At 38.5% G+C, this 14,530-nt stretch overlaps 1 pseudogene across 1 annotated transcript in view; it reads right to left on the reverse strand.

The window, feature by feature from the left end:
• LOC308432591 (ETS translocation variant 5-like) overlaps positions 1-14,530 on the reverse strand; it is a 160,055-nt pseudogene that overhangs the window by 23,004 nt on the left and 122,521 nt on the right. Inside the window, exon 2 of the transcript in view lies at positions 274-338. The product of the transcript in view is annotated as an ETS translocation variant 5-like (transcript). The remainder of the gene's footprint in view (positions 1-273; positions 339-14,530) is intronic.

The following is a 14,530-nucleotide window of genomic DNA, read 5'->3' on the forward strand; positions in this document are numbered from 1 at the left end:
AGTTATGTCTCATAAGCTACTTCTCAGAATTCAGTGTGGAAACAAAGGCCAGCTTTAACATTAATATGAAGTTTGTGGGATAGGCAAAGGCCAGAGGCCATGCAAAGCTGAAGCAGGGGGTCTGAAGTAGCTAGCTTCAATTAGTTTCTCTCTCTCTCTCTCTCTCTCTCTCTCTCTCTCTCTCTCTCTCTCTCTCTCTCTCTCTCTCTCTCTCTTTCTCTCTCTTTCTCTCTCTCTCTCCCTTCTCTCTCCCTACCCCCGTTTCTGACTTACCCTAGATCAAGCTCTTGGACTTCACTCTTCATCTTGCCCAGGTTGGCTTTGAACTCATGATCTTCCTGCAATAGCACAGGCATAGAAAGATTATAAGTGTTTTTCACCATACCTAGTATCTCTCTTTAGGTCAGAGCAGAAATGCTCTTTAAATTGCCATTATCCTGACCAAATTCCTCTAAGTAGGAAGAAATCAGCAGCAATTAGATTTCCCCAAGAGTATGTGTGTGCTTGTGGGTATTTACCAATAGCCAATAAAATAATCAAGAATTGGGTATGTAGGTCAGGACACTAAACTGACCCAGAAACTGGTGATTTTTGGGTCTCCTGAAAGCAAGCTGTCTCCCCAAATATCTGGCTTTTAGATTGGCAGAGAAGATGAAGTGGTGGCTTCAAGAGGTCAAGAGACTGTATCACTGCATGAGAAGCAGATCTTAGTTTACATTCTTGCTCTCACCTACTAGATTCTCACCTTTGGACAAGTCAGGAGACTATTCAATTTGGAGGCAAAAAAAAAAAAAAAAGACTAATAACTTCTACCTCAGAACATTGCTATGGGACCCCCAAAACACTGCATCTGTAAAAGTAACCCTCAGGATTTAGTATCAGATTTTTACTGCCAAAAAGTAATTTAACAAATTATTCCCCTCAAACAAGGCATCTTAAGACAGCTCTGATTTCCAACCATCTAATACAGACTGAGTTTTCCTGATTTAGGTGGACAATGGCAACCTCATCTGGCTTCATTTGCCTGGTTAAATTTTGATCAGCCCACTTACACAAGGTTCCATGATAGAAATGGTCTCTCATCTACATGTTTCTTGTCTTTCTTCTGGAAACATCATTCTAGCCCAGGTCTGATATTCTCATAACAACGGAAGGCAAATGGAAGCAAAACACATCCACTAGAGCGTGTCTCCATTCTTGGCTCATGCTGTGCCTGTACCATCTCACTGATGGACAAAAATGAACAGTCCACAGTAAGTGAATAGATACAGGAAGGAATGAAGCCAGGGTCACTACATAGTTTTAAATATACAAGTCATTAGTACTGCTGCACATTAGACATAGGCAGAAATCCTGACTTCTCAGTTTTGAACTCCTCCAGATTCTAGTGGCCATTCTCCTCTATAACTACCACTCACCAGTCAGTTAAATCCAGAAAAATTATTCATCATTATCCAACAAAACAAGTATGGTTCTATATTTGTGAGATGGACCAAGATTTAAGTTCTCGCTCTATAATTTTGTCGATAAGTCATCTTTGGTAAATCATTTAAAAATTAGTTCCTTTGCTATCCAAGTGACTTTACTCAGGGTGATGGAGGTAAGCAATGTCTAAGTATTAAGTCATATTACTAATTATTAATTTAATGAGAATCTCTAATGAGAAGCTCATCTCCAAATCCCATAATTTTATAACACTCATTTCACATATGTACTTGGATATCCTGCTAACATGTGAAACTGAACATATCAAGAATGGACTTCTAATTTTTCCTCTAAATATCTTCTCCCTCTATCCTTTTCTTAATCTTATTAACTATCCTTTTCATGCCTACAGCTAATCGAAAACAAAGACTTATCATTTTATTAAACCCAGTATCTGATCTAATCTAACAGATATTTCAAAGAAGTAAGAGGTGATTCTATTCTAGGAGGAGGATTGAGGTCAATACAGAAAGAAAGACAAGCAACACAAAGGTTGTTTAATAAAGCTTAATTTATATAATATATGTGTGTATATATATGTATATATACATATATATGTATATGTGTGTGCATGTGTGTATATACATATATATGTATTTGTGTGTGTGTGTGTGTGTGTGTGTGTGTGTGTGTGTGTTACACTTGGGCTGACAATGCTTTCTAGAAAAGTCATAGATTATCTAACAAAAACTCCAGTCATGGGCATGAGAACTCTATTTAAATTGCTGGTCAGAGTAACCCAAATGACTCCCAAACAATATAGGCTATTTCTGTTGTCCTTGGCTGCCTCTCAGAAGTTGAAGATAAATCCCTATTGCCAAGACAAAGAGCACTTAGTACACAAGATTTGTATTATTCTAGATGGAGCTAAGATGAAGCGTTCTTCCTGTAGTCTACCTTCCACAGTGCCAGAAAGTACTCTATAAGCTAGTTGCCAAGGTAGATAAATAGTCAGTTAGTTCTGCTCCGCTGTGATCCTTATGAAGCACTACATTGACCAGCATGACAAGGTATCTCTAAGATATGATTGTGTCACTCATATTTTGGCAGCAACCAACAATTCTCTAATTGGATTTAAGGACCATTCAATGAATGGGAAATTATGACCAGCACTTGAAACCGATCTAACTCTTCAGGGCCAGAGACATCATATATCTGAGAATAAATCCTACCACTGCCATTTTACTAGACCAGCATAATTCCTAACTACAGCTTCTTTTTACACCAAATGCTGACTGTTACAAATACTCACAACTAAAAAGAATTCACAGTTCAAGGGGAACCCAGGTACAAAGTATACATCTTCAACACAATGACTATTCCTAAGGCTAAGCGTAAGTGGAAAGACTGTAAGAGCCAGACCAGAAAGTCTGGTAAGACCGTCTCCTAGCACCAAGTACCTAAATAAAAACTGAACAGTAGCAGTATCTGCAGTCATACTAATGTGTAAGGAGGGAAAAATATCATGGAGTCCCACCCCTAGACAAAGAAGTACATGCAATTTATGAAATCAGGGAAAAGAATTAGCCTCTCACAGACACTAGCTCTCTAACTGGTCATTCAATACAAAGTTTCAGCACTGACATCATGTACATACAAACAACAAAAATGGCCTCAGCAGGTCATACATATACACATGTGCATCTATCTATCTATCTATCATGTAATAGTAATAATAAAAGTAAACGAGGCCACCTGTAAGAGAGAGATGGGGTGGAATGGGCATGGGAGAGTTTTTGGGGAGGAGAAATGGAATGTGTTGGAAAAAAGAAAAGAGAAAGGGAGATATGGTATGTTTATATTATAACTTAAAAATAAATTAAAAGTTTACCATTATTTTAAAACAAAAGGGAAAATATCAAAAATAAAATATAGCCTACATATAGCTTCTTCAAGTCTCCTTGAAGAAGACTCCTGCTAGGACTCTTGTGCAAATTGCATAGGCTTTATGGATTATTGTATTCATTTCTCTGCACAACTTTAGTTGAGCCATCATCCACACTGAGTTAGATCATGTGTCACTTCTCCTGGGACCTTTCCATTGCTTCTCATCTCACTCATTACAAATGCAGATTGCTTATAATGGCAGTCCTGCCTTCATGGCCATGGCTCCCTGTGCTGTTGTCCCTCTAGTCCTTCTTCTTTAGGCACCTAGTGTCCCTTCACTATTCTCCAGGCTTTTGCATGTTTACTTTCTCCATTCTGTGATGCTCTCTTTCTTGGATTCTTGTCCCACATCTTTACTTCCTCTAGATCTATTCAATGACTCACTTATGTTAAAACTATCCAAACCTATCTTGTTCTCCCTGCTTTATTTCCCCCCTGTGCCTTATGACTAACTCCTGTGCTGAGCTTTATTTATTTCACTTATTTATATCAGGTACCAGATTCTAAGATCCATACAAAGTAGGGTTTTGTACATACTTACATTGTTCTACTCCTAGGGTCTAGACTATCATCAGGCCCATCATAGATGCTGAGTATATATTCGTTGAACCAACAAACAAGGATAATAGAAATACAATACAAATAAAGCAAGACAATGTGTGTAAAACTATATCACCACCTCTGTTGCATGCATAGTAAATGCTTAAGAAATAAAAGCAAAAAAATAAACAGCAAGTCGAATCTGAAGCTCTAGCATGCTGAGTCTCACCTCTGCTTTCACACACTGTGGTTTAACTAATATTTCCCAATATATCTTTTTACTGGAGCCAAAATAAGCTCCCCGCCTCCCTCTCTTTCTCATACTGGAACACCGCAGATGTTCGATACAGGCTTATTCAATCAAAGGAAAAGTACACAAGTTTTTATTGACAGTTACTGCCAGGATTTTACGTCTGGAGTTGATGAGGGTCTGAATGGTTGCTCTGAGGAAGGAAAAGTTAGGCGCTTGAACCGTGGACTGACTTAGTCAGCTACAAGATGTAAATTCCAGTAGGAGCTGCAAATTTCGAACTTGGATGGATGCATGTGGATTTCCCTATAACCATTCACTCCAATCACAGTAGACAGGCATAATTCATCCTCCTGATAGAAGATTGACAACTGAATATTTCTAAATGTATTTGAAGAGGGTCCAGCATAATTTTTTGAATTTTACTCACAAAGACAAAAAAAAAAAAAAAAAAAAAAACAGTACATATGTGAACAGCATCTCCCTTCTTGATGATACAGAAAAATACCCCCAGATACTTTTCAACACCACACCCCCATATCTTTATTATTGGATATTCTCTGTATTTACATTTTAAATATTATCTCATTTCCCCCTCCCCTTGTTTTCATGAAGGTGCTCCCTCTCCCAACCACCCTCTGCCACCTCAGTGCCTTGGCATTCTCCAACACTGGAAAAATGAGCCTTCAATGGACCAAATCTCAATGCTTAAAAAGCAACAGTGTTTTGAGCATGTTCCCATTCCTTACTACATAAGAAATGTGCCAGCCTCATGTCTTGCCTACCTGGTATGATCATGGCAGGCACTCATCACTACAATATACATTTATAGAACATCTGCCTGTGTTTCACACTGGACCCGAGGCTTCAGTAAGCAGACATGATCACAGTAGAAGCTCAATAATCCTTACAGGAAACAAGCTCAGAAATGTTACAAGGTGGTGTGTGATTAAATGTCCAGCAACAGCATGCAGACAATACACATTTTCAGAGTTCATTAGTGATCAGCCCCAGAGGCAGACGTCTCCAGAGAAAGCTACATAAAAGAGGTAAGACTGAGTTAGAGGCTTAAGAAAACAAAGATTTGAATACATAGAGAACATTTTTGTTTTGTTTTGTTTCTATTAAGAGAAAATCAACATACATACAAGGATAGGAGAAAGCCAGACTTATGAGTTTGGGGATCAAGTTTTTTATGTGTTATACATAAAAATGTATCATTAATAAAAGATCAAGCACAAAGTCTAGGATCTACTGCTAGCAATATCTCAAATGTAAATGTTATTAGTGTTTTTAAAATGTAGTAAGAGATGGTTAGACTAGCATACTTTTTTTTTTTTAAAGGTACAGAGTATCTCAATGCTTTGGTCAAGTTTAAGGTGCTTCCTGGGTGTTATCTACTGAGATTTTCTTTCTAGTTCTGACTTTGATAGCCAGTGGGTGTGGTCTCACAACCAATAAAATGGGCTTACTGCTCCCCTTCCTTTAGCTGCTGTAATACCCTCAGATTCCCAGGACACTCCCCCCAATCTCTGAGTACCATAAAGAGGTTCTCCTCCTTTGCTAAATTCTAAACAGTTTCATAATATGGTCTTCCTGGAGCTGACCAACTGGCCATGTCTACCCATTTTCCAGACTAAGAATGTCAACATGTCCAGAGCCCACTTTAAGGTTCATCACCCATGCAGGATGAAAACATAATTGGCCCTTTTTAAGGGCTGAGAGATGAACAAAAAGAATTGGTCACAATAAAAGCCCTAGAACAGATTTTAACCACTAACTTTTCATGATAGCCTATCGGAAATTGTCCATCACTCTGAGTGTTTAATCTGAACATGAAAACTTATCCACTAGTGTCACTGTTGCCCAACTGAAATATAAAAAGCCACATATGCATTGGTCTAACCCAATATACTGCTAAAATTTTAATTACCCCTGAACCAATCTAGATAACATAAGCCCAGCCTGCAAAACATATGAGCAAACTCTGCATATAGGACACCGAATAGGCAAAATAGTTTGATGTTCTACATCTCAGCTCTAAATTCCAGTGAAGCCATGTCAGATACTGTCTCAACCAAAACCAACAGCAACAACAACAAATTATCATTTGGCACCAAACTACATATATTTTTCACATTAACAACTAAAATAAAGGTTTCTGGTAATGTCATGTGATGCAGACTCACATGGTATTTTGCTGAGGCAAGACGCATGGGAGAGCAGGCGATGTTTGGAGAGAGCGTAAATAGGACTCAATGGACAGTGACAGAAAGCTTTCATGGCTACCTTTGCAACACTTCGCTGGTCTGCTGATCTTAACTTCATTGAGATGCCTGCTGATTCGGGAGAGGCCTGGCTGTTTCTGCTGGATCGTGAAACCGCTGCTGATTTATGTTTGGTATCCTGACACTACTGAACTGGACTGCTGGTATCCTGACAATGAAGATTGGAATTGGCTCAAAGAACTACTTCTAAATGGGATCACATCTCCTTGTCCTATTTATCATATTTTTTCTCCTACCTTTGGATGGTGGGCTAGACAGGGGTGAGATTGAAGCATTTGAGAACCTACTTTTATTTTAAAAATTTCTTATTTCTTATGGTCTTATTTCTTATGGTCTGTTGGTTGTATCATGGGTATTCTTTACTTTTTGGCTAATATTTACTTATCAGTGAGTACATACTATGCAAGTCCTTTTGGGTCTGGTTTACCTCACTCAACTTTCTAGTTCTATCCATTTGCCCACAAAACTCATGAGGCCCCTGGCACATATGTAGCAGAGAACTACTGCTTTATCTGGCCCCAGTGAGAAAGGAAGTGCATAGTCCTATAGAGACTTGATGTCCCAGAGAAGGAAGATACTAGTGGGGTATCCTTTCAGAGGTGGAGGGGAGGGGCATGGAGTGTGGAACTCTAGGAGGGAGGGACTGGAAAGGTGGCAACATTTGGCGTGTAAATAAATAAAATAATTAATTTTTAAAAAGTGAACCCCCCCCCCAGAATATGAAAACACATTTCTGAATGTAGGACTTATATCTTAGAGCACATACATCTCAATGTAAACTCGATGTGGAATTAAAATTTATTAGAAAAGTTTTATGTTTTGAACAATTAAAAAAGTAGGCTTTGAAAACTCTAAGCCTACAAGAAACATGAAAATCTTACCTTCATTTCTACTAATACAGTACATTAAGACCTTTTTCCTGATTAGTCATGGCCAGCCTATAAAATGATAACATTGAGATACACTGTGTTGGCTAAGCTATCACAATGGGAAAATTAAGAGTGGAACTAGCTCTTGCCAGTTCACACGAGGCTGATCTTCTATGCTTCTTCTCCTGACCTTTCTTCCACTGGAGCACACATTATTCACACTGAGACTTCATTATTTTATATGTGCCCATAAGCTAGGCACATAAAACCTACAATATATTGTGTCTGTGTTTAAAGTAGAGTATTCTGGCTTCATTCAAAAAGAAGAAGAAGAAGAAGAAGAAGAAGAAGAAGAAGAAGAAGAAGAAGAAGAAGAAGAAGAAGAAGAAGAAGAAGAAGAAGAAGAAGAAGAAGCCTCAATTTTCTGCAATTAATTACTTCTAGTGATATTTCCATAGTAGGCCCCTTGATACCTATGAAAGAAAGGTCTACATTGGTTGTCACCAAGGTGAACAGATATCTCATTTGCCAAATAACGTTTTTGGCTACTGAGGTGTCTGGTGTTTCCATCATAACTCCAAGGGTAATAGAATTCATACGAGATGGCTTACATGCAGAGACCTATATGAAGAGGTTATCAACAGCTTAATGAGTAAGGATACTTAGGTATCCAGTGTTTAGTTACTGATGAAAGCCATTAGTCTTCCAAGGCAATGTGGACTAAGGAATTAGTGGTATAAAGAATGTTGTAGGAGTCCAGGGACAGTTGTCACTGTCAGAGAGAACTAATTCACAGATGCAGTACACTAGAGCAAGAAAGAGATGCCATGGCCATAACTTCTCCTTCCCCACATCCTCTGGTGTCTCAATGTACATCCTACTGACCAAATCCAGGCAAAGGGAAAAGACCAAGGAATCTGGTGAGTGTGGTCTGCACTAGATCGTAGATGGATGTAAGGCAGGAAAGAACAAACTATGACTTTCTAAGCCAGTTCAAAGGTCCATAGGCATGATGTAAATAATGAATAAACAACATATCAGCTTATTTACATGCCTTCCACCTTTTATCTATGGAGGTGGAAGTGTTTTTCATAAGAATAAAAACCCTCTTCAGCATTCCATCATCTGATGCACACATAAAATACTGATGCAGAAAAAAAATGGCTCTGGCCTGAATACACATTGAGGTTTTTTAATGTGTTAGTAAATACAGTCCTTGGTTGTTTCTGCAGACCATTATGCATCATCAGCTGACATAAAAGGGAGTGTAATGTCATCTTCAATTGCTGTTCTAAGAAATAGGATGAAATTATGAGCAATTAGGAAAAGAAATACTGTATTGCTGTGCCAGCTCAGGTTTTACTGAAAATCCTGTTGGACTGGTTCTGCCAGCCACCACATAAAACTTTGAGGCCTACGCCCAGGCAGAGGGAAGAGTTATGACTTGGGAGGATGTTTCCATGGCAAAGCTGTGGGGAATTTAAAGCCCTGAAGTAGCTTGGAGCACATCAATGGCACAAGGTCAATGAAGAAAGCCTTTCTAAACATGAGGAGTGTTTACAAGCATTCTGTAAATGTGATTTAGAAAACCCTTATCTCAAAGATGCCAATATTTAAGATAACAAATGACTCCTGAGAAAAGCAAAAGCAGTCCCCTTGAGGTAATCATGTGCTAAGAAAATTCAGATCTAGATCTCAGAAAATGGGAATCAGGGCTGTGGCTTCATTCTAAACAAACAGTATCTGTCTTCAGAAGTAGATTTTCAATTTGGGCTTGGCCATATATGATGACTCTGTAATTCCAATCAATTAACTTTCTCCTTGGAAAAAGATCACAGTCTTTCTAAGACATATTTGTTCTAACATTGAGAAAGGCCTTAGTATTGACCTGTGGAATAGCACTGAAATAGGGCTTGGGCTATACAAATTATGAAATAAACTAGAATTCCTCCACCCTGGCATTCAAGGCCTTAATCCATCTTTGTAGACTAGCTTCCCAGAGATCCCCCCACAAACCTAATCGAGTCCCTCTGTCACTGATTTTATCATTTCCCCCATCACTTACCTGTATTTTTGTTGATAATCAGTATTTGTCCTTCATGATGACCTTCCATATTAAACATTTCCTTATCTCAGCAAGTGCTAATTATTTCATCTTTTGAACACTTACAATGTTTAATTTCTCAATGGAAGTGTATCTTTATTCCACCTTGCTTAACATTCATTTATACTGTTGATTCATCATTACTGTCTTCAATGGTGAAAGTTCCTCTTGGAGAATTCACCCCTTTCATAAGTCCCAAAGTATCTAGCATAAGAGAAAATAGCTTGTACTTGTGTGTCTGACAATAGTACTGAACCAAACTGATGTTACTGGTACTAGTCAAGTTGAAGCAACAAATTACACTTCCTTAAGTGAAAACAGTCTTAGGACTTTCCATCCCACCAAGTCAGAGTTAAAAATTAATTCTTTCAGCATGCTCAGAGAAGGCAATTCTGCACAAAGGTAACCCTATACTCTGGATATTTTCTCAGCCTATGAGATGGTTAATTCCAGAAGGCATTTTCCAGTTCCTTTAAGCCTCTCCAAAAGTGACTTCACTCATTCTCACAGTATAAAATTCCTATATGCTGATATTTCTAAATATAAACTCTTAGATCACACTTCTCTCCAAAAAATCCAGTCCTATATTTGTCTCCTAAGTACATCCACCTGGATGTCCCAAAGACATCTCAAGTTCAACGTGACATATTTGAAATTCACAATCTCTTCCTCATTCCTTGTCTTCCAACTTCTCTCTATTCCAAATATCCATTTCAGGGAACGGCATCTTCATCAATCACGCTTCATCTTTCAAAGTGTCACCTGCATGCCAGTGGAAGAGTCTGAAAAGTGAAGAAGTGCACCTGGTCCCCACCCCCATAGAGCTCCACCTCCATGCTCATACGGCTTTCACTGTTCCTCCTAATGCAATTCAAAGCTCTCATCACTTAAAAAGCAAACTTGAACTCTACAGTATGCCAATAAGGGTCCTTTATAACCTTGTCCCAGCTCTTTCCAATTGCAGTCCCCATGAGTCCTATTCATTCGGTATGCCACATTCCCTCTGTCTAGATAGAATACTCTCTTTCACTTTAACCTTCTCTACAAAACATTTCCACAAATTGAAATATCACCATTTTCACAATCTTTTTCTGGTTAACTTTTTCATCCCTAACCCAGGAAGTCTCATAGTTGTTCTCAATCACCTCCATCTTATCTGTGGAGAGTGTCTATGTGCCATGTACTATGCAAGGAACATGGAAAAGAGAAATGACTACCAGATATATTGACCTTTGATATTCTCCATATGATATACATCTATGTATCAGCTGCTGCCCTCAAAACACTTGACAGAACAATTTAAAAAGAGAAAATATTAACTTTCAACATTGACGTATGTATGATATGGGATGTGTGTGTGTGTGTGTGTGTGTGTGTGTGTGTGTGTGTGTGTGTAGCATATATGTGTCTGGAGGTATATGTGCACATGTGCATGAGGACATCAGAAGTTGACATTAATTGTCATCAGTTATTGTTTTCCATCTTATATATTGATGTGAGGTCTGTGGTTAAACTGATAGGTCACTGGTTTAGCCAATAAAGACAGACAGTTTACTGTATGTAGACCTGTCTCTGCTGCCCAGGTAGCAGGATTATAGATACCTGCCATACTCACCCAACATTTAAGTGTGTTCTGGAAATGTGAGCTCTAGTGTTGATACTTACATAGCAAGTGTGTATCCTCTAAAACAGTTTCCCAGCCCCTGAAGAAGACATTACTTTGACTGTTGCTTCAGATAAATTAGTTAAAGATTTCTGTGCTTAGGTCATCAACATGTGATGGAGGGGGCCAATAACCACATGGCCATTAGAAAGCAGACAGAGGGCTGGTCCAGTTTCATCAGGACTGACAGCCAGCCCACACATTGCTGGTGAGTCCACACAACCTTTTCACTGTATATCAGGGAGAGACAGCCTGTAACTCTCAGAGCTCAGGTAGTGGTGCTGTTTGGGAGCTTCTTCTTCACAGCAGAAATTATACTTATTCCTAAACCACACAAAGACCCTCAAAAAAGAGAACTTTAGACCAATTTCCCCCTGAACATTGATGCAAAAATACTCAATAAAATTCTTGCAAACAGAATCCAAGAACACATCAAAACTGCCATTCACCATGATCAAGTAGGCTTCGTTCCAGGAATGCAAGGATTGTTCAATAAACTAAAATACATCCATTATATAAACAAACTAAAACAAAAAGAAACACATGATCATCTCTTTAGATGCTGACAAAGCATTTGACAAAACTCAACACCCCTTCATGTTAAGTCTTAGAAAAACCAGGATTCAATGTCTATACTTAAATACACTAAAAGCAATATACATCTAACCAGTAGCCAACATAAAACTAAATGGTGAGAAACTTGAAGCAATCCCACTAAAATCAGGGATTAGACAAGGCTGTTCACTCTCCCCCTACCTATTCAATATAGTACTGGAAGTATTAGCCAGAGCAATCAGACAGCAAAAAGAGGTCAAGGGATACAAATTGGAAAGGAAAAAGCCAAAATATCATTATTTGCAGTTGATAGAATAGTATACTTAAATGACCCCCAAAAGTTCCACTAGAGAAGTTGTACAATTGATAAACAACTTCAGGAAAGTGGCTGGATATAAAATTAACTCAAAGAAATCAGTAGCCTTCCTCTGCTCAGAGGATAAACAGGCTGAGTACAATATTAGAGAAACAACACCCATCATAATAGTCTCAAAGAATATAAAATACATTGGGGTGACCCTAAACAAGCAAGTGAAGGATCTGTATGACAAGAACTTCAAGTCTCTGAAGAAGAAAATTGATGAAAACCTCAGAAGGTGAAAAGATCTCCCATGCTCATGGATCAGAGAGATTAACACAGTAAAAATGGCCATCTTGCCTAAAAGCAATCTATAGATTCAATGCAATAACCATCAAAATTCCAACTCAATTCTTCATAGAGTTAGAAAGAGCAATTTACAAATTTATTTGGAGTAATAAAAAAACCCAGAATAGTAAAAACTATTCTCAACAATAAAAACTTCTGGGAATCACCATTTCTGACCTCAAGTTTTATTACAGATCAATTGTAATAAAAACCTCATGGTATTGGTACAGAGATAGGCAGGTAGATCAATGGAACAGAATTGAAGTCCCAGAAATGAACTCTCACACATATGGTCACTTGATCTTTGACAAAGGAGCTAGAAACATTCAATGGAAAAAGAACAGCACATTCAATAAATGGTGTTGGTTCAGCTGTCAGTCAGCATGCAGAAAAATGCAACTTGATTCTTTCTTATCTACTTGTATAAAGCTCAAGTCCAAGTGGATCAAAAACCTCCACATAAAAGCAGGTACACTGAAACTAATAGAAGAGAGAGTGAGGAAGAGCTTAGAACACATAGGCAAAGGGGGAAAATTCCTGAACAGAACATCAATGGCTTATGCTCTAAGATCAAAAATTGAAATTTGGGACCTCATAAAATTGCAAAGCATCTGTAAGGCAAAGAACACTGTCAATAGGACAAAGCTGCAACCAACAGATTGGGAAAAGATCTTTATCAATCCTACATACATTAGAGGGTTAATATCCAATATATACAAAGCACTCAAGAAGTTAGACACTAAAGAATCAAATAATCCTATTAAAAATGGGGTACAGAGCTAAACAAAGAATATTCAACTGAGGAATACAGAATGGTTGTTAAGTACCTAAAGAAATTCTCAAAATTTCTAGTCAAAAGGGAAATGCAAATCAAAGCAACCCTAAATTTCCACCTCACATCAGTCAAAATGGCTAAGATAAAAAAACTCAGATGACAGCAGCTGCTGGCGAGGGCGAGAATATATAGAAAATGGAACACTCCTGCAGTGTTGGTGGGATTGTAAGCTGGTACAACCACTCTGGAAATTAGTCTGGAAGTTTCTCAGAAAATTGGACATCATACTACCTGCAAACCCAGCTATACAACTCCTGGACATATACCCCTAAAATGCTCTAACATATTACATGGGCACATGCTCCACCATGTTTATAGCAGCCTTATTTTTAATAGCCAGAAGCTGAAAAGACCCCAGACGTCCTTCAACAGAGGAATGAATACAGAAATTGTGATACATTTTTGCAATGGAGTACTAGTCAGCTATTATAAACAATGACTTTATAAAATTCCTAAGCAAATGGTTATCACTTGAAGCTATCATCCTGAATAAGGTAACCCAGTCACAAAATAACACTCATGGTATGCACTCACTGTTCAATGGATACTAGCCTAAAAAGCTCAGAATACTCAAGAAACAATTCACAGACCATGTGAAGTTCAAAGAGAAGGACGTCTAGAAGGTGGATGTCTCAGTCCTTCTTAGAAGGGAGAACAAAACACTCATGGGGGGAAATAAAGTGACAAATAGAGGATCAGTGATTGGAGAAAAGATCATCCAGAGACTGCCTCACCTGGGGATCCATCCCATATTCAGCTACTAAACCCAAGCACTGTCAAGTAGTGCTTACTGGCAGGAACCTGATATGGATGCTTCCTCGCAGGATCTGCCAGAGCAATACTGATATAGAGGAGGGTGCTTGCATGTAACCATCAAACTGAACATGAGGACCCCAATGAAGGAGCTAGAGAAAGAACTGCAGGAGCTGAAAAGGTCTGCAACCCCATGAGAAGAACAAAATTATCAACTAACCAAATCCACCACAGCTCCCAGAGACTAAAATACCAACCAATGAGTGTACACGGAGAGAGACCCATGGCTCCAGGTGCATATACCACAGAGGATAGCATTTTCTGGCATCAATAGGAGGAAAGGCTTTTGGTCCAGCAAAGGGCTAGTTTTCCAGTATAGGGGAATACCAAGGCAGAGGTGGGAGAAGGTGGTTGGGAGAAGGAGCATCTTTGTGTTGACAATGGGAGGTGGAAGGGGGTTGGAAATTATGGAAAGTGGATAACATCTGAAACATAAACACAGAGAAAATCCAATTTAAAAAAAGAAAGCAGACAGAGAGATGCTTACAACAAAATAAACCTGAAGATTACCCCAGTGGTCTAAGTTTCCAGAATCTTAAAATAATCTACTATAAAGAATAACATGAATAACATGTGAGTTTGGAAGACAAATTAA

This window comes from Micromys minutus (genome assembly GCF_963924665.1).
Source record: "Micromys minutus genome assembly, chromosome: 1".
Lineage (NCBI taxonomy): Eukaryota > Metazoa > Chordata > Mammalia > Rodentia > Muridae > Micromys > Micromys minutus.